We start from the raw sequence: 22617 nt of genomic DNA, 5'->3' as shown, positions 1-22617 counted from the left end.
GTAATTTCTACACCGTTCACCTGATTTGGATGTAATTACCCTCAAATTAAATCTGAAAGTCTGCAGTTAAAGCACATCTTGTTTGTTTCATTTCAAAGTCATTGTGGTGGTGAATAGAGGCCAAAATATGAAAATTCTGTCAATGTCCCAATATTTATGGACCTGACTGTATATATATATATATATATATATATATATATATGTGTTTGTGAATATGTATAATATATATTACATACCTTCTGTCCCCATTTCAGTGGGACAGTTTGACTTTTTGGACATTGTACCACTGTACCACCTGCAGGCCATAGTCGCGCTTGTGCCTGTCATCCGCATTGTGACGGGGGCTGCCCCACAGCTCCCAGGCTCTGGCCATGCCCCCAGCATGACGAGAACAGAGACAATGGGCCTGATTCAGCAAGTATCGCAATTGCACATGCTGCACGAACGCAGGCAGCTTTGCAATTGTGATCCTTGTAGATATGGTAATGCAGCAGGAGGCATCACGACTTGTCCAACGCAGCATTGGATAAACTGCGTAACATCGGCAGGCTAAGGTGACCAATGGCAGTGGCGAATCCAGGGGGGGGCGTTTGGAGTGGGATGCAATCGGGAAAACGGCTGTCTCAATCCCGACAGCCGGCTTCCCGACTGCTTTATCCCGGTGAGGGTTAAATGACAGGCGTCTATATCTAGACGCCTGTCATTTTCCCAACGCTGGGAGAACGGCGCCCGGCATCCCAATGAAAGGGATGCCGGGCGCTGCGAGCGGACAGCCGTGGGGGGAGGGTTAGGTTTAGGGCACCCGGGGGGACTTAGGGTTAGGCACCTCCCTGGGAGGGTTAGGGTTAGGCTGGGGGGAGGGAGGGTTAGGGTTAGGCACCCCCGGGGGGACTTAGGTTTAGGCAGCGGGGTAGGGGGGGATTAGGGTTAGGCACTTACAGGGAGGATTAGGTTTAGGCACTTGGGGGGGAGGTTAGGGTTAGGCACCCCTAAGGAGGGTTAGGGTTAGGTTAGTTTTTACTTACCTCAGGACGTTCGGGATTTCCAGCGCTGTCGGGCTTCCGCTGCTTCTGTTGTCCTGCCACTGCCGGGATGTGAACTGCTGGCCAGAGGGCCGGCGGTATTTCATACCGATCCCGTTTGGAGCGATCGCCCACCTAGCACAGTTTGTCCGATCTTTATCATCTCTCTATGCTGCATCATTCTGAGGAGAGAGATGATAATGGCTGTGCTATGATCAGAGCTGTGTAAGTGTGCTCCCGTCTCCCAGTCAGGGGGTGTGTCAGTGACAGGTTGTCACCCGGGATGCGGGGAGGAAGAGATCACAGCCAGCTCCTCACACCCTGTGATCAGCTATTTAGACCATCCCAGTGATCAGCTGTGTGGTCTAAACAGACCACACGCTGATCACTGCTAAAAACAAAAAAAAAAAACTTACCTCTGTCCAGGGACCGAAGATCGGGGCTCCGGTGATGTCCTCCCTCCAGTCAGCTGGACTCCCGGCTCCTGCACTGTGACCCTGGTCAGCTGCTGCATTAAACAGTGCGGGATGGGAGAGCAGCTGACCGAAGCCTGAAGGGAGAACATCACTGGAGCAGCGATGGTAAGTGAAAGTAAAGGGGGGGAGAAGGGTCCCGCGGATGCCGCAGGAGGGGGTTTGCCGCAAGGGGGTGTCATGGGGGTGGGGGTACTTAAACATACATTGATTGATTTTTACAATGTGACCAACAAAAAAAAACCATGTGAAAGGGAGGAGCTGGGACCAAAAAGGGAGGTGGCAGTACAGGAAAGAGGAGGAGTTAGAATTAATCATTAACTCGCCCCCCCTAATAGAACAGTCTAGATTCGCCCCTGCCCATGGGGTCATGCAGCCAGTCACCACCCCCAAAATGCGCTCACGAGGGGGTGGGGCTGCACATCAGAGACACTGGGGCGGGTGTGCTAAATTACTGCCTTGCACCGGGTGACAAAACTTCTAGTTTCGACCCTGGCTGCCAATCATAGTTCTTTTTCAACATCTTCTAAAGGAGGTAAAGGGCACCTCAAATCTAAACATTATTTCACAATCATAAAGAAAACACTACCTCTTTTGAAGGAAAATTTACTGTCGAAAAATTCAAAATTGCAAACATGCCATGTACCACATGTAGTGGCAAGAAAGGCTCATACCATGGCCTTTCTTTGCTAGTGGTGGTCCTACTACTGCTGTTTCATGCACTAGAATGCTTATTGCGGAAGGTGGGGCCAAACAGTCAGACATCTTCTGTAACCTCGCATGCAACACCTTCTCATTGTGCCCAAACACAATGGGTGCCCGATGGAGCAATTTAATTGTTTCTCAGTTTTGGCGCCCATGCCTTGTGTGCACATCCAAGAGCACGGGGTTTAGTCACATATAGCAGCTAACCCAATCTGCTTTGGACGCCCAAATGTTGGAGTTTCAGACTTATCACACTTTTCTCCCTCTGGTGGCGATTCATTTGTTGCATGGGCAGCGTTAATGAAAGCCCAGTTTTGCACTACAATTATTGTGGGCGCTCATTAATTATCACCCTCTTTACACCTTAGTAGGCCAGTTTAGCCATGTAAAATGGCTAAAGCCATCTAAAGATCTGGTTAGGGCACCCTAACCACAGGTTTCTCGCACATTTTTGCTCTCGCCCTCCTGAGGGTGCGAGCAGAAATGCCGGCAGCTATCGTGCTCATATGGAGCAACAATTGAATTGCTCCATTAGGCGCCTTTATAAAATAGCTGGCGGCTGATCAATTGAATTGCCCCCTCTGGGTCTAAATGTGTCACTTTTAAAACAGGCAAATCAGTGCACAAAAGAACACTAAGGCTGTAGAGACACAAATTTCACAGATACCTGAGGAGAGTCCACAGGTGTCCACGAATGCTGTGTGCAAGTCTGACATTTCTGACACTGTAATCCTTCTACCATTTCTGCACCCTCTGCTGCAAAATGTGAGGATGAGTAGTAGTAAAACTAATGATGGTGACTTATAAATTAAGGTTGCTACTGTGAAACATGATGAGAGGGATAATTGTGTATCTGATGCTAATGAGGATGTTGATGATGAATGTGTTGGACAAGAAAAAGTTTATAAAATTAGGAGAATGTTTGTGTCACAGTAATATCACTTTTACACCTAAATTCTGGGTCTGACCTGGAGTTGGAACAGGGTTCCAATCCGTATCAGACCCAGAATTTAGCCGGCACCGACCCAGGATATTCCCGAGTCAGCGACATTCACACTGGAGCCGGGTCTATGCATCTCCAAGCGCCATTGAAGCCAGACCAATCGGCCGGCATGCGGCGCGCTCCAGGTCATCGTGACCCTGAGCACACCATTCACATTGCATGGTTTCATGGGTTACTCCCATGTTAAACCCTGCTAGTTACCTGGGTTGGATTGCCGGGTCACTCGACACGGCAATCCAACCCTCTCCCCTTTTACACCAAGGAGCTACCTGGATTAACCCTACAATAACCCGGGTTTTAGCTCCAGTGTAAAAGAGGTATAAGTCAGCGACTAGTGGCAGCAGTTCTTGTCAGTTATAAAAAAAAGACATTTTCATGCCTGGGCTTAAGACCAAAAAAGCCACCTCTTTCATGTGGAATAATTTTTTCGCAAATCCTGACAACATTTGGCAAAGCACCTGCCCCACTTGTGAGGCCAAAGTAAGTAGAGATAAGTATGTTAACTATCTTGGCACCTCCTCCCTATTATGTAATTTGCAGCGAATTCATGTAAATTATTTATCAAAATCTGAAAAATCCTGTAAAATAAATAACAAGCAGTCCAACATCAGCTACCAGCAGCTTGGATAGATCTCAGCACATGCAATCTCCACTGCTTTCGTTATCAACCTTCTCATTGATGATCGGATGTAGTCCTCCTGTGTCCAATTTGCAAAGGCTATCTGACTCCTCCACTATCCAGAATTCCCAATAACCCAATAAATATCCATACATGCTAGGCCTGCTGCTGCTGAGGGTCAATCTTCATCACAGAAGCGGACCAAGAAGACTAGTAATTTCAAACAAGCATTTGCAAGCGGAACCAAGTACGACAGCCACCGTCCTGTTGCACAGCAGATCACTAAAGCCATGACGGCTATGTTAGCATTAGATCTGTGTCCAATAGCCACCATCAATGCATCTAGTTTTAGACAATTAGTTGAGGTCATATATCCCCAGCCCCACTACCAAATTCCATCTCGATTCCATTTTACCAGAATAGCACCTGTAACAGGACATTAAAAAAAAAAAACTTTTATTCTTGGCCAAGAAAATGCAATTGTAATGACTATTCACTTAACTACAAATATGTGAATTGGTAAGTGGAACTGGCCAAACTAAATATTAATCGGACTGTGACAGCCCACTGGGTGGTTGTATCACCTACAGCAGCAGCAGTATCTAACACACAATGCCAGCTCATTCACAGGCAGGCTACTCTCTATACCGCCAACTTCACTAAGAGGCAAAATGTTCTCAATCTGTTGGAAAAACTCTGGACTTATCAAATCCTTTGCTTGCACAGTCACTAGACGAAACGCGTTGGGTCTACAGTACCAGACTAGCCTTTTTTTGTCATACATCTTGTACGTTTGTTTTTTAGCCATTGTCTGTTTTCTGTGTAATTAAATGTTTTTTAATCTTCATATATTGTGAAGTGGATGTTTTTTTTGGGACTAATATGTTCCTAATGAAGCTGTGTTCAGCAATATTTATGAATCACTGAAAACAGTATACACTATGTTGAATTTTTTCTTTCTTCTACATATTTATTTATTCCCATGGTGGTCATGTGACCGAAGCTTTCACTACCAGATAAGTAGTGTCGTTTTTTCTTTAACTCTGCACGTGTTACTATATCACTAATTAATTTGATAGTTAGGCGCATATGTTACACTCCACGTTGTCTATTTTGTTCTTTAATGTGTACACCAGCACATGTTTGTACTGTGTAATTAGCAGCCACTCATTTATTCACATGAGAAGTATCACTTATGTTTATCAATTATTATACACTTTTTGACTTTTCACTTTTTATTTGAGCGCCACCAAATTTCTCTCTCTCTCTCTCTCTTTCTCTCTCTTGTCCCATTAAGGCTGCTTAGACATGATCTGAAAATTCACAAAACCTATTGGTTTTTTGCCACTCAAACTCCAAAAAGCATTGAAATTACAATCATTAAGGCTCATGCCTTAATGGACATGTTCCATGCACAATACAGATATGGTATGCCATCACACCCTGTAGTTAACTGCAGATTCAGCACTCTCACAGAAAGAGATTGCTGTCACTCACAAAATGGTGGAGCTGCTAATTCACAGAATTGTGTGCTCATTGCAGTCTATGCAACTGAGGTTAAAGCAGAAAATAGGGATATAATTATATGTAGTTGACAAACTACAATACCCGGCGCTCAAAAACAAATACCAGGAATAGTCCACCTGCTAGCTAGTAGCAAACGTTGATCTAGCTAAGACCAAAAATTTTTTTGAATCTACCTGAAAGCAACAAACTGTGTAGCTACTGCGCAAGGTGGATGGTGATACTAAGTGTCAATACCCACAATTCATCGCATTAGTGCTCTCTGTTCGAATGAATGGGAGACTGGATGAATAAAATCCTCTATGTAATATCCAAGGAATACACATATATAGTCACAATACAATAAATAACTATTTCTCCAGATAACAATAAATCTGATGGGAATGGTATCAGCTAAATGAAAATCACAATAGATGAACGCATATTAATGAGAACATAATAAAAAGGTGCTGGCGTCCCAGCTGCCAATATAAAATACAAGGATTCACTTAATCTCTTAGTAACCAATAATAAGTACTCTAAGCGTGGCAATGCTAGTATTATACATACAATCCCATGGAGATATTCACAATCATGTCAAATGATATCCAAATGGGTATTGTGTAGGTCTCACGGGATGCAGTGGTATCAGCTCTGTATACACATCGAGAGCACTAAATGGAATGCTCTTCTAATCCTCCAGTGAATACTGCAGACACAATCGGTATGTACCACTATGTAAATACATACAAGGCTTGCTGGGCGATAAGTCCTCCAGTGACTCCTGCCCCAGACACGTGTAGCAGTGCGGCGGCTCCAGCCGCTAGATGAATTCCAAACAAAGTGTTCGCTGAGAGTCAGCTGATCGGCAAGTCCCGCTATACATGTGACGGTAGGGCTTGCTAGGCAATAAGTCCTCCAGCGGCTCCTATCCCAAGCACGCCTGTGTTAGGGCAGTTCTGGACTCTGGCTGGACAATCAGCAACTTGCTAAGCAAGTGCCGCTTCAGCGGCTGTAGCGGTGTGTTGATTCTCAATAGCCGTCACTGCGTCCTTAATGAGGGACAATTCCAAAGCGATGACTGAATGAAAACTTGGGTTGTAAAATATCCTGGATCTCCTGGAAAGCACTTGGTGGCTCTGGTCAATGCGTTTCGTCCTATATTAGATTAGGACTTTTTCAAGACTGAAGACATGCCTCTATTTGGTCTCCTTTTAAACTTCCAGGATTGACTTAATTGATTGCTTAACTCTATACATATGAGTTACCCTCTTCCCTTCAATTAAAACATCAAGTAGTAAAAAGAGGAGAAGAGATTATGTGAACACCTGTATATGGATATAAATATATATATATATATATATATATATATATAAAGATTCTTCTATGGTTCAACATATTAAAATAAAAATAAAAAAAAAATAATAAAAAAAAAATATATATATATATATATATATATACTTATTTTTTTAAACAATTATTTCTATCTATATATATATATATAAAATATTATTATTAAGCTGAATTAAAGATGTTAATAATGTTAATATTTATTACTACTCCAGGTCTCCCATATTAGACTAAATATCTCCATTTAAAGAACATTCGTAAATATATAGTAAATAATTCATTGGTATATATTATTATACATATACACATAAACATATAATTTTATTAAAGAATGAAACATACCTACATGCTTTAAGAATATTATCTCTGGAGCACATTTGAATATATAGAAAATAGTGAAGAGAAGAATGAAAAGAGAGAGAGACTCAGCTCTAAACACAACATGTTATGAGAATGATATCTTTCAAACATATTAGATTATAGGAAATGATGTGAAGGGGAATATGGGAGGAAAAAGGAGGAATAGACTCTAAAGATGGTATTGCAATAAGGGTATCTAAACTAATATAAGTAATGCACCTAATCTAGCTAACAATATATAATTATATAAATAGCATAACCTAGTTGATCCAATGTATATATAGTATGGTGTTAGTCAACAAATCGTATCTAATGGTCTGTTTTGAATATACAAACCTAGAATGAATAACTTCTACATATACTGGAGGATATTTCAAAAGGAGTGCGGCGACCGACGTCCCTCGCACTGCAATGAAATCTCCTCACTCCCATCTGCAGAGGAGATGACAGAATAGTGTCAGAACTACATATAAATATCCTAATATCAAATACTGCTAAATGGCCCGTATATATTAAACGGGTAAACCATTCAGCTAAATGATGTTGGATATGTTAACTGTACTAAATGTCATCACCCCAATGTGCGAGTGGCAAATAGGCATCTACCAATAAATGAGAATCAAAATACCTACTGAAATGATGATTAGTCTAACGACATGTAATCTAATGCCTCATTAAGCCCTTTGGGGCTCAGTGTATTCAATTTAAAGATCCAAGCTGCCTCTCCTAAACAAAGTTTATGAAACCGATTACCACCTCTTTTGGTTAATCCAAAATGTTCTACTGCTACCACTGTCAAACCTTGTGGGTTACCATCATGACATTGAGAAAACTGTCTTGCTACACTATGTGTATGTACCCTATTAATAATATTCCGTCTATGCTCCCTAAACCTGTTTTTTATTGACCTAGTGGTACGGCCTACGTACTGTAGGGAGCACGGACATTGGAGCACATACATAGTAGTTTCACAATTCATGAAATGTTTGATTGGGAATACTGTTCCATTGACAGTGGAAACAATATTTTTAGCTTTATTTAACATGTATTTACACCAAACAGATGGATCTATTGCACTTATAACTACCCAAAGGTTTAAGAGGTAACCATATGGTATCATTATCACATTTCTTCGACGCAAGTTCACTCGGTGCTAACACATTTTTAAGATTCATATTCTTTCTGAACGTAATTCTAGGTTTGTCTTTGATACAATTTTTTAATATAGGATCCTGTAATAAAATTGGAAAATTATTATATATGATTTTCTTAATACTATTTGATTTTACATTAAATCTGGAGATAAATGTAACACCATTATTTAGAAATTTCTCTTTGTAATCGGATTTCAATTTAGGTTCTCTATCCTCTCGGTTCACAAGAAGTTCCCTTCTATTAATTGAATTGCCATAGTCTATCGCACTTTCTAATAAATACTCAGGATAACCCCTTCTTCTAAAGTGTGTAATCATCTCCTCCATTTGAATATAGAAATCATCATTATCAGCACAATTCCGTCTCAATCTTAATACCTGATTTTTTGGGATATTCTCTATCCAAGTTTTGTAATGTCCGCTTTTGTAGTGCAAATAATTATTTGCACCTACGGGTTTAACATAATTTGAAGGAATCATGACACCATCTCGTATTGAGAGCGTGATATCCAAGTAATTAATAGAGTCAAAACTAAAATTGTGAGTAAAAGTAAGATTATACTTATTATTATTCAAATAATGAACGAAATCTTGTGCACGTGATTGTCTCCCTTTCCAAATAATAAATAAATCATCAATAAAATGGCCATAGAGGACCAGGTCATCTCTATATGGGCCGTTCCAAATAAACTCATCTTCGAAACGGCCCATATAGAGATTCGCAAAACTCAGCGCAAACCTGGTCCCCATGGCTGTCCCAAGTGCTTGCAAATAATAAGTGTTTTCAAATAAAAAATAATTGTGAGTGAGTATAAATAATATAGAATTTAATACAAAGTCACGTCGTTTTACTGATAACTTTCATCAGTTTCTAGATAGTATCTAACAATATCCAATCCATTTTGATGAGGAATGTTAGTATACAATGCTTGGACATCTAGGGTGAGTAATCCCCACCCCTCTGTCCAACTTACTTCTGAAATCTTTTGTAAAATTTGTTTTGTATCCTTCAGATGTGATTTTAAATTAACGACGTGACTCTGTAAGTGAACATCAACAAAATGTGACAAATTAGAAGTGATAGAACCAATACCTGAAATAATAGGATGCCCGGGAGGTGAAGTAAGTGATTTGTGAATTTTTGGTAAATGATAAAAAATTGGAGTGATGGGGTGTGCACAATATAAAAATTTATACTCTTCCTCAGATATCGCGCTCTCATTCTTGGCTTCAACCAACATATTTTCAAATTCTCAACAATAATTTGCGGTGGGATCTTTAGGCAAAATAATGTGATATTTATTGTCGCATAACTGTCTTTTGGCTTCACAAATATAGTCAATTTTATCCTGAATAATAATTCCTCCTTTATCTGCTGATCTCAATATAAGAGAACTGTTATCTTTTAATTGTTAAAGCAGAAAATAGAGCTGTGGAGATGAGATAAAAGAGGTGTGGATGGGGGGTGGAGACACAGCAGCGTGGATAGGTGAGACACAAAGGCATGTAGAGGAGGGAAGGTTAAGCAGTATGGAGGGGGGGTAGCCAAAGTAATGCAGATGGGTGGAAAACAGTGGTTATTGGGGGGGCACCCAGCTCCCCAGGGATCCCTGGACTTTGCTGACTTGCGGTCAGTCATGATGCTGCGGCTGAGGGGCCCAGTGAAAGGGCTCCCATGGCTGTGGCATCACCCCCCCCGCTAGAAGAAGTCCAGTGCTGGTTCTGGTAAATACAGGGAGGCCCTACGAAAGTGGCCCAGCTAGCTGCAGTTTATGTTGGGGCTCCATACTGGGGCTACCTATGGAAGGCATGGGTAATTATACTTCTGTTATAACTAGGGATGTGCAGGCTCGGTTCTACTCGGTTCCGTTCGGTTCTTTTTACCGGATCTTATTGGGTTTCAGCTGTCACGAGTTTTGGATAGCCAATAAGATTTGGTAAAAAGAACCGAACGGAACCGAGTAGAACCGAGCCTGCACATCCCTAGTTATAACGAATGTGTTGCCTATCAGGAGAAGTGTGTATATAATATATATATATATATATATATACATAAATAATATATATGCACACACACACTGAAGTGGTGAAAGACGTGAGATGGATGCCTAGTATTGTGTAAGACCCCTATAGCCCGGTGAAGTGCAGCAACTCGATGTGGCTTCGAATCCACAAGTGGACAGAAGAACTCTGGAGAGATGTTGACCCATGCCACTTGGATAACTTCCCACAGCTCCCTCATAATTGTTGGTGCAGGATCTTGGGTGCAAGTTCTTGATTGGGTTTATTACGGGCAAACGTGGTAGCCATACCATTCATCGGAACTCTCCCGAATGCTACATGAACCAATTCTGGACAACTTGGGGCTGATAACATGTGCATTATTCTGCTAGAATAGTCCATTGTTGTGGGGGTACATGATGTTCATGAATGTCTGCAAATGGTCATCAAGCAATGTAACATAGTGGTTACTGGTCAATTACATGATCAGGTGGACCCAACCCATGCCATGTGGACCCACCAACAGCCTGCAGCAAGGTGCCTTGTTGACAACTGTGATCCATGGCATCATGGGGTCTGCTGTACACCTGAACCCTACCATCAGCCCGTAACATCTGGAACAGTGACTCATCGGACCAAGCCACATATTGCCAGTCCTTCAGGAAACTAAAGAACGCTGCACTGACCTGCTGGATATGCATAAGGTACCTATTGCATTGAATGTGGATTTGATTTGAGCCAGTTTCGCTTATCTGTTACCATGGACAATTCTGGTAGATGCTGCTGGTATGAGAGCTTGGAAATGCCACACTAAAAAATGGCTTTGATATTTGTGTCATGATTTAATTTCAAGGATACATGGGTTTAATCTGAAAATCTAAAATGTTTCTCTGTTCAATCATTTCCTTTTTCTTTCTCCTTCCTTAGTGTCAAGAAAAATGTGTATTTGCAGAGTGTAATTGATTTACATAATACACACGGAGCTATTTATTTGCACTATACAATCTGGGCCTGGATGCAGTGATGATGCCGGACGCATGTGGCTGATGTTTTGAGTCTGCGCATGCGTTCAAGTCGCACTGTGCATACGTCATGATGGTTACCACCGGGAGATGCAGAACAATTTTGGATGCAAGAACTGGTCATTCCTGGGAAGGGGTCCCGCTCCTGGGGTAGATGGACTCCTTTCTTACACACACAGCAGCCGGGAAACAGCACACCAGTCTGGATGTGAGTACAAGCTGGTCGGCGCCAGTCTTTATTGTACAATATCAGAAATTACATAAAGAAAACATAAACATAAATCCTAGCCCTGTCTGGGCTCTAACTTTACAAGTGATTTCCCTCACTACAAGAACCTGGCAGGGCCTAATACCCTCACCAGCAACAAAAGCACAGCACTGTCCTCACTGCTAGGTTTCCAAGTGTCTCTGAGCAAACTCCCTGCCTGCTTTACCAGGTGAGACACTCAGCCCCAAACAAACCAAGCATATCTTGGCCACTCTCAGCTGGAAGCCCTAATGAGCCTGTTACCAGGCTGAAAGGCCCAAAACCTGGAGTGGCCGTGGGTGGAGCCCACCCTCTCCTCACACCCACAACCCCCAGGTCCCAAACCGGCTTTTCCAAAAGCCGACATTCTAGTCTGCTCACAACACAGACTTCTCCTGTTTTTTTTTTAGAACACATAGGACAGGAATCTGGGACAAATGTACCTGCCACAGACCACATTACCAGTTATCCTTTCACATATCCCCCCCTTTGTTTCGACCTGTGGGGTGGAACAACTGAAGCCCCCAAACAATGAACGCGTGACAGAGTATCTGCATTGACCAGCTGGCGCCCTGGCCAGCTGTGGCTTTATTATACCTCTGCCAACGGTGTAACCAAGACACTTTACTTCCTCCATCCCTAGGCAACATTTCTCTGGGCTGGCTGTCAACCCTGCCCTATGGATGGAACCCAACACTGCTTGCACCCTGGGCAAATGAGACTGCCAATCAGGACTATGAATGACTACAACACCTAGACAAGCAGCAACATACCATCTATGGGGTCTTAGAACTCTGTCTAACATCCTTTGGAAGGTCGCTGGTGCCCCACGTAACCCAAAGGGCAACATCTTGTATTGGAACAACCCTTCTGGCGTCGGAAAAGCTGTCTTTTATTTGGCACCCTCAGCCAACGGCACTTGCCAATACTCTTTGGATAAGTCTAGCTGGTAAAATACCTGGCTGTTTCTAGCCTTTCAAATAGCTCATCCACCCTTGGCATTGGGTAGGCATTGAATTTTGACACACTGTTCAACTTTTGAAAATCATTGCCGAAACTTACACTCCCATCAGGCTTTGGAATAAGCACAACAGGACTTGACCACTCACTATGCGACTTTTCAATTACACCCAGTGCCCAAATTTTTTTAATTTCTCTAGACACTGATTCCCTTTGGGCTTTTGTTAACCTACAGGACTTTAGGTTAACCTTAACCCCTGGGTCAGTGATTATGTCATGTTTAATGACTGTGGTTTTGCCTAGTACATTTGAGAACAAAACCCTATTTCTGCTAAGAAATTCCTTTACTTCCTGCTGTTGAACTGCTGACAGGGTTTTTGCTAATGTCACTTCAGGAACAAAAGGCCCTAAGTTTACTGGCTTTCTTCTCCTCGGCTTAGTGACAGTTTCATAGGGACGGGACTGCTCCCCTGCCAAGATCTCTTTTCTGACCTCAAGACCAGTCAGACAACCAACTGGCTTAACAATACTTCCCATCTCAGTAATCTCTGGTTCAAAAATCTCGCTAGAAACAGGGAACTTCTCGGACTCGGAAGAAACTTCCCTTGCTACTGCGTCAGCAACCTTCTCAAATGGGTCGGGGTTATTTACTTCGGTAACAAATCGGCTTTCCCACAACTTCCAGAAGTAAGTAAAGTCTCTCCCCAACATTATATCATACTTCAAGCCAGGCACCAAACCCACAGAGACTATAGTGGAACCACACTGTGTTTCTATGTTCACTTCTGCAGTAACATAATGCCGAGTATCCCCATGTATGCAGGTCACACCAACAGCTCCTCCCTTGCGCTTTAAGTGGTTCACTAACTCAGCTTTCATAAGCGTAACCAGGCTGTCAGAATCTAACAGAGCCGCTACTTGTTTGCCTTCTACAGTCACCTTACACATTTGCGTATCTGTCTCAGCCTGACAGTCAGTAGTACAGGCTGGCTGTGCAAAGAAAGACATTCTGCAATGGACATAAGCAGTATCACATTGCATAGGTTCAGAAGTGAGTGGACAATTAGCAGCAATATGGCCCAATTCACTACATCGGAAACATTGTATCGTTTTATTATCAAGTCTCTTATGGGGTAAGAGCCTTCCTGGCCTGGCAGGCCTGTCTCCAGGTTCTACACCCTCAGTCTTAAGTTCATTCCACCGCCCAGCACCCTTCTCCCCAGGAACAGTCTTATCAGTAGTGACGGGAGATTGCCGTTGCGGAATCGGGGCTCGGTGGGACACACTCAACAGTTCCTCAGCTGCCACATACCTCTCCACCAGCTCGACCAACTGGTCTGCGGATTTAGGGTCTGCATGGCTCACCCACTTGCGCAGAGATGCAGGTAGCGATCGCAGATACCGGTCCATCACGACTCTTTCCATGATCTGAGGTCCAGTCAGCGTCTCGGACTGTAGCCATTTTGTGATCAGATGGACGAGGTCATGCATCTGTGAGCGTTGAGGTTTTTCCATTTGTAACTCCCAGCGGTGGACTCGTTGGGCCCGAACAAATGAGGTGACTCCCAAGCGAGTCAGGATCTCCCGTTTTAGCTTTGCATAATCCTTGGCATCAGCCAGGCATAAATCATAATAAGCCTGTTGTGGTTCTCCAGACAGGAAGGGTGCCACAAGACTTGCCCACTGTTCCTTGGGCCAACTCTCCCTTTCTGCGGTTTTCTCAAAGGCCGCAAGATACGCTTCCACATCATCACTCTCGGTCATCTTTTGCAGAAAGTGACTGGCGCGGACGGAGCGTGTGTTGGTTGGAGGGTCAGCGGAAGCATCTCCAGTCCGGGCTACTAGGTGTTGTACCACCTCTTTTATGGCCCAGCTGTTCTCCGCTAAGGCCTGGCGGGTTTCCTCATTGGTGAGCTGTTGTTGCCTCTGGGCCATCTCCAAGGCCAATAGTTGCACCTGGGTGGATTCCTGCTGAGCTCTGGTAGCTTCCTGCTGAGCTCTGGTAGCTTCCTGCTGAGTTTTGTTAGACTGGAGCAAGCCCTTAACTATGTCCTCCATTGTGTCCTTAGGTGTAGGTTTGTAGAAAAACCTGGCTTCTCTCAGCATCTGCTGACAACACCTCTATGGACCTCAAAGGACACAGTTTTTATCCACACTGAGGAACTGGTGTCTGTCCCTTTAAATTTTAAACGTAATTTTTTTTCATGCTGCACCTTTCAGTGTGTAGTTGCCCACATTCTCCACCATATGTGACGTTCAGTCGGGTTAGGGGTCCCTCTCCTGGGGTAGATGGACTCCTTCCTTACACACACAGCAGTCGGGAAACAGCACACCAGTCTGGATGTGCGTACAAGCTGGTCGGCGCCAGTCTTTATTGTACAATATCAGAAATTACATAAAGAAAACATAAACATAAATCCTAGCCCTGTCTGGGCTCTAACTTTACAAGTGATTTCCCTCACTACAAGAACCTGGCAGGGCCTAATACCCTCACCAGCAACAAAAGCACAGCACAGTCCTCACTGCTAGGTTTCCAAGTGTCTCAGGTGAGGCACTCAGCCCCAAACAAACAAAGCATATCTTGGCCACTCTCAGCTGGAAGCCCTAATGAGCCTGTTACCAGGCTGAAAGGCCTAAAACCTGGAGTAGCCGTGGGTGGAGCCCACCCTCTCCTCACACCCACAACCCCCAGGTCCCAAACCGGCTTTTCCAAAAGCTGACATTCTAGTCTGCTCACAACACAGACTTTTCCTGTTTTTTTTTTAGAACACATAGGACAGGAATCTGGGACAAATGTACCTGCCACAGACCACTTTACCAGTGATCCTATCACAATATATATTATCAGCTATAGCCCTTTCCAAATATGTCAAGTTTTTTTTAGTAATGATTTTACACCATAATTTGAGAGATTTGTCATACTGTATTTGATGCCTTGGAGTTGTGGGTAGAGAAGCTGTAGAGAAGAAGAAAGACTTATAAGGGTACATTTACTATGCAGTGGGTTTTCCATAAAAAAAAAAAAAAAAATAGTGAAAGTACCAAATTTATCAAGAGGAACATGAGTTGCCTTTTACAGGTGTGTTTAACTGAAGAGCGTCCGTGCCACACAAAAAAAATGTGTTCTCCACTTAGGAAGATTTATTTTTGTAAAATACACATTAATGGGGGGTGGGCAGAGGGAAGCTTGATGTGTCTAAGGGACCACAACATAAATGACTGCACTCTGATTGGTCATGTGAGTACATCCATTCTGATGGATTACTACTAAATAATAGTTATTAACTAATCAGATTAACTGTTCTGAAGCTCTGGACAGTCAATATGCAGTCATTTATTTCAAGGGGAATGACAAACTAGCGAGCTGAAAACGCTGACAAAGCCGCCACTTAGTAAATTTAAGAAATAAGAAAAAAAACTGCCCTGGTAAACTGACAAGACCATATATGAAAAGTAATCTCTAATTTAATAGTATCAATCAGATTCACTCATGTTTCAAAATAGGTTAGACACAATAATGAAGACTAACAATGTTGCTAAAATGAGTAGCACACCAATTATCAGCATGAAACAGAATATTAAAATTCAGCATCTTGGATACGGGATGTAGTTTCAATACCGACAACCAAATCCTGACAAGGGATTTAAGATAGGCCTTAAAATACTGATGCCTATCTTAATCCCGACGCCGGAACACTGAAGGACGCCAGCCCGAATGAGGTAAGTCCGGGGCGTCCTTAGCGTTAGCCGCAGGGGGGAGGACTAGGTTTAGGGAGCCTAGCGGGGTTAGGGTTAGGTTTTGGGGGGGTGAGGAGGTTAGGGTTAAACACCCCTAGGAGGGTGGGTTAGGCACTCCCGGGGGGAGGTTAGGGTTAGGCACTACCCCCGGGAGGGTTAGGTTTAGGGTGTGGTAAGGGGGGGTTAGGGATCTTCTCCCTTCGGGCTGCCGGCATCGGGATATGAACCGGCGTCTATTCAGCCACCGGGACTTCATACCCATTCCCTTGGATACATACAGTATCCAGAGCAATAAATTGACAGCTTGTGGGTTTATTACACATAAGCATTAAAAGTCTTGTAAAAAGAACTGTGTCCCAACAAAAAAGGCACGTTTGGAAGCAGGATTAGTGATAGTTGTCTGATGATAGACAAGAGATTCTGCCTATATTATAGAGGTGACCATATATCCACAGTTGTCGATAGAAATTGGTTGTATTTACCAGAGGCGGATTTTCCACAAGGCAATACAGGCAGCCGCCTAGGGCCCAGGAGCTCCTAGGGGGCCCGCATGAAACTGCCACCAGCATTACAGCATTACAATCAAAGTGTTTTTTTTTATATAAAAGGGCCCACAGGAAGAAGTAAAGCATGACCGGCGTTGGCGGCATCGAGGGATAGTGGTGAGCTGAGCCCGGGAGTTATGTCATGTGTGGAATCTGCCAGCGCCTGGCCGCGGTGTATTTGTGACAGTCGGATGCAGGCATGACTCTCCCCGATCGTCCCGCCCCCTCCCTTCTCTCACACTACTAGCTGCCTGGCCGCACAAAGCCACTGCCTCACTTCACTGCTCCCACCTGACCTGCTGCCTTTCGTTCTGTAACTCATTGCTTAATTCTCTGACAGGGGCCCTGCTGCGAACGGTCACATCACAGGCACACTTTAGTCTGGTACTTGGAAGTCATTTTCTGCACGGGATCATCAGCACTGCGGCTTCCTGTCAGACTTTATCAGCCCTATCCCTTCTCTCCCGCTTGGCTTAGAGAAGGAGTGGAGCGTGCGCGCCTGTGTGAGACAGACAGGCAGTGTTCAAAGTCAGGGAACCGAGGGTTCACACTAGGGTATCTTTCTGGGACTGGAGTGGGGAGAATATTTTGTTTTGTGAGGCAATCTGCTACTGTGATACCAGCGTTGAAGAAAGGGATAAGGGTGTGTACGGTGAGGGGAACAGGATGCACAGGATGGGTAAAGTTGGTGGGGACAGAGGAAGGGGGTAAATGGATGATAGAGGTGATAGGAATGTGGGAGGATTGAAGGAAATGAAGCAAGCACATGGTAAAGGGAATGAGTGTTGTAAAGAATAGTGAATAATGCCCTCATTAATTAATGATCGCATTTGCAATGCATCATGGCATGTCAGTACCTCCCATGATTGCATTGCAAAATGTGATTATAGCGCCCCGATGTATCATCCGGGACATGCAGGGACACGGGCTCTGAAAAGGAGCCCGTCCCTTCAATATCCCCGGAGAGCAGCCAGCCAGTGCCAGGGCTGCTGCGCATTAGCAGTCACGCTGACTGCACATGTGCGGCGGCAATAAACCCTCCGCCAACTTTTCATGCGCAGTGTAGCCCATAAGCTGCAACAGATGGCATTAGCTGCGGTGGCCAAAATCCGGAATGCATCGCCTGCCACAGGAGTGGAGGGATCACAGCAGGTATGGGAGGAATACGTCCGGGGGAAACTTAATATTTGAGGTAAACCCCCAAAAACCATGATAAATGGGCCCCTAAGAGTGAAAGGAATGAGAGGGGAAGACTTCAGGTAAAGAGGAGCTGGATAGGGAATGTAGGTAAAGAGGAGCTGAATAGGGAATGTAGGTAAAGAGGAGCTGAATAGGGAATGTAGGTAAAGAGGAGCTGAATAGGGAATGTAGGTAAAGAGGAGCTGTATAGGGAATTTAGGTAAAGAGGAGCTGGATAGGGAATGTAGGTAAAGAGGAGCTGGATAGGGAATGTAGGTAAAGAGGAGCTGAATAGGGAATGTAGGTAAAGAGGAGCTGGATAGGGAATGTAGGTAAAGAGGAGCTGGATAGGGAATGTAGGTAAAGAGGAGCTGAATAGGGAATGTAGGTAAAGAGGAGCTGAATAGGGAATGTAGGTAAAGAGGAGCTGGATAGGGAATGTAGGTAAAGAGGAGCTGAATAGGGAATGTAGGTAAAGAGGAACTGAATAGGGAATGTAGGTAATGAGGAGCTGGATAGGGAATGTAGGTAAAGAGGAGCTGAATAGGGAATGTAGGTAAAGAGGAGCTGGATAGGGAATGTAGGTAAAGAGGAGCTGAATAGGGAATGTAGGTAAAGAGGAGCTGGATAGGGAATGTAGGTAAAGAGGGAGGAGGTAATATAAAGAGGCTGGTGTAAAGGGAGGATAAAGCACTATAGGCAGAAATAGAGTGCTGAAGGAAATGAGGCAGTTATAGAGACATAGGGTAACAAGTATGAGGTGTGGATTTAGGGAGTTCAAAATATTGAGGTAAGGGAAGGAAGAGTAAAGGAAATCAGGCAGGTAAAGAACATAAAACAAAGACCCCCACAATGGCTCCCACTACCTGCGACTGAGACAGGACAGTCAAATGGGGCGAGACGCTGCAGGCTGAACTGACTGTGTTACTAGAATATACGATCAGATATACAGTTTATAGAATATATGATTATATATAGACAGAGCGAGAGGGCCCAAACGACTATCTTGCCTAGGGCCCCATGAGACCTAAATCCGCCTCTGTATTTACCAGCTTCTGAGATCTTCACAAACTGAGATGTCCAATATTGAGGAACCAGCTGAGCACTTATATCATGCACTACATATACTGTAGTTGTAATAACGCTGCACTGAGGGGTCAATTCAGACCCAGATGCTAAGCTGCGCTCTCGCTGCCAAAAGGGTCCCGGTATGCAAATTCCACGAACACACTATCTGGTGTAAGGACGCCCTCTATGTCTTAGAGAGCGATGGCAGAGCGAGTGCACGCCAGTATAAAGACGCCCACTTTTCTTTCTTAGCACACGTCATCTCCAGGAAGTGTATGATTAATCAGAACCATCGAGAGCCATCGGAGCTGCTCGCAGCCCTTGAGGTAGACCCTACCCCAGCGCAAGCACTGCGATCACTGCAGGCTGAAATACAACCAAATGACGCGTACAATGACACTTCCATGCTAATTATGCACACCCATAAAACTCTGTTTTGATGCCCAGATATGCCTGCGTCCGCAGCACCACTCCCTCATTCTCAAGCACCTTCCCCTGTTACCATCACAAATGTCACTATCTGTCATGCAAAGTAGCGCTCAGTCTGTGTACAATGAGTGCACGATTCCTGTTCGCAATGACTCGTTTGCTCACGCGCACTGCGATGGATGCGCAGACGGGCGAAAAATCGCCCATAGCGTGCGTCCGCTGCTTAGTGTCTGGGTCTGAATCGGGTCCTGAGTCCGGACTTCAGTGCAGTGTGTAAGCGGCTGTCATATTCTGAGCCGCGCTGGTCCTTGATCTCTGTGCAGCATGCTCAAACTGCAGGACCTGCCGGCTTGGAGCGATGAAGCAGCTTTTTACCGTTCTCTGTGATCATCCTGCCAGTAAATAAGAAGTGGACACAAGGCAGCAGCTGGGCACAGTAGACGTCTTTGTAATGCAATATAGCGGACAGCAATGTGTTTCATCCACTACTGTGGACTTTTTCAAGCTGAGGGAAAGTCAATAAATTTCCCCCTTTATTAACACTGCAGCAGGTACTTCTTCCATAGGTGACTCAGGCACTGAGAAATATTTATTCTTACTAATTAAATTTAACCCATAGGAGCATATCCAATTGTGTCTGCGAGAATAGCAAAAAACCCGCACCTGTGAGGTTTTTCCTGCAGGTGTGGGTTTTTTGGTATTCTATTAGGTGCGTGTTTTTTAAAAAAAACACGCACTGTGAGGTTTTTTTTACACGCACCTCCTGAGCAAGCGTGATTTTTCCTAAAATCGATGATTTAAGGAAAAATCACCGGGACTTGCTCTGACACCCCTGCGGCACCCCCCCTGAGGACTAATTAAGCAATTGGAAGTATCCAATTAGCTTAATTAGTCCTTAATTACTCACCTTCCCAAGTGCTGTCTTCGGCATCTTCTTCTGCATCCAGCGTCGGAAGCAAGCTCTTCTGCAGCAGGGTAAGTATGTCAGTGTGTGTGCTGTATGTACGGTAAGTGTGTGTGTGTGTGTGTGACCCCCGGTGTGGTGTGTTTGGCCCCCCGGAATGGGCGCTGGGAGAACTACATCTCCCAGCAGCCCTTGCTCCTCCCATCAGCCCCCGGGACTCCCAGCAGCCCCCTCTCCAGTAAGAAGAGAGAGGGGAAGCCACTGGGAGCTGCGGAGATCCAGGCAGGTAAGTGACTTTTTTTGTTTGTTTAAATTTACACGCCGTGTCCACTGTTTTTTTCATTGAATCCCGCGGGTATCGGGAGCGCGCATACCGGTGGGATTCCGAAATTGGCCGCAAGGGGCGCAAGGTTTTAGCCTCGCTAAAGCTCGCGCCCAATTGAATATACCCCATAGTCTCAGATATTTGCAGAGCCCAATATATTTACTTACGCACAATTTATTCTCACAGAGCCAAAATCAGACCATTCTTAGATCGAAATTACATTAAAGGACATTTTGTGATCTATGTACTTAAACTAGTTGGTTATCTATATTTATAAAATGGTGTGGTATATTGAGACGAATCCCACCAAGATGATTGGACACACTAGATGACATGACTTTATTTATCAATGACCGTACATCTCAACAAATGGCAAAATTAATTCATAACTCAAAGGGCCTCACCAAAGATTGACTTGTACAATGATGAACGTTCATCTGCTTTATTCACTTACAGTATTATCCAGTTAAAAGTTTATTCATTCAAAATAATTCAGATTAAACAGCCTATTCTGGAAGATTTGTATCTCCTTTTCTGTATCTGTATCTGTTTCGCCCTACGTCCTTCTCCATCTATCTTTTTTGTCACAACAGGGGCCATTTTATGAGAGATACCACTCTTGGGTGCGTGGTCCTGCTCTGATATACATACATTAAGGCGTTCGTATATCAGAGCGTGACCACATACCCAAGAGCGGTACATCTATTACATAATCCACTATGATTTTATTCATTTTTATTTACCTTTTTCCATTCATTCCATTTTACTGATATATGCACATTGTATATGGTATATATGTTTTAGGTTATCTCAAGTAGCATTCACTACAGTAGTCACATATATGTCTTTTGATACAGTATCTAATCAAGTTCTGTGACTCATTTCACAACTATTTGCTGCATTTTCTATATTCTAGTCATGCTCAGAATGATTTTGTGCAATTTATGCTACACAAATTCGCATATGTTCAGCTCAAGATAAGGTTCTGAGTCCTGAATTTATTAATACGTGTAAAAGTCTGAATACTGCATTTTCTGGAAACCCTACACAACAGCTGGGCGGATGCCTATTGCCCACCCCTGCCCTACAGACATAGTGTTGCTTCTGTTCCATATTTGCTCTCTGTCCACTATGTGTCACTGTTGTCATATGATTATAGTGTCCAGATGAAGGTTCCTGGCTGCTCCAGAGAAGTGCCTACTACACTAATTTACAATTTAGTCATGACAATGTGACTACTGAACGCAAATAAATAAGTCTGACTAACTGCAGGAGAAATACCTCATTTAAACTGTCAAATTGCATCAAATAATAATAAAAAAAATCATCATGACTCCAAAATGAAAACTAGATTCCACCATGGACCACTCTCCAGCACAAAACAGACATTTTTAAAAGTTATCATTTGTGTCTCATGTCATTATGTTTTCTGCTAGGACATGGCACATAATTATTAGCATTTGTCTAGAGTAGTGATAAGCAACAGGTGACATCTGCTCTATGTCCACAATTCTCTGCCTTATGTCATAAACGTGAGAATAAGACTGATTGTGGTGGTAATAGCCGGATTCACCGCACAATCTAATCAGAGGGGTTGGGAATGCTGTGTAATCTGTACCATGTACGTGCTCTCCTTTTTATACAGGCTGAAAGTAGGCAATTTTTAAGCTGGCATTAATAAAACTTTAATGTAAATGAATAATTTTAATAATTAAATTACTAAATCAGTAGTGGGTGATCACTGATACACAGTGAGTTAGGGTTTGAGTAATAGAATACATGTGGTATCTGAGAGCATTTTGCAGGAAGTAGAGGTCTGAGGGCATTTGTGGTCACTTTGTGGCATGTTGGAGATATTAAGGGCATGTGAGGGCATTTTGTGGCAAGTGGAGGTGTGAGAGCAACAGGCTGTCTGTGTGGCATGTGGAAGATAATATGGAGGTGCAGAAGCCATTTTGGGATCATCTTGTTAATACTTAAGGAAATTTGAGGGAAGAAAAGAAACTATTT

The sequence above is a fragment of the Taudactylus pleione genome, unplaced genomic scaffold (assembly GCF_031769625.1).
Source record: "Taudactylus pleione unplaced genomic scaffold, aTauple2 ptg000010l, whole genome shotgun sequence".
Classification (NCBI taxonomy): domain Eukaryota; kingdom Metazoa; phylum Chordata; class Amphibia; order Anura; family Myobatrachidae; genus Taudactylus; species Taudactylus pleione.
Note: the sequence above shows the minus strand (reverse complement) of the source record.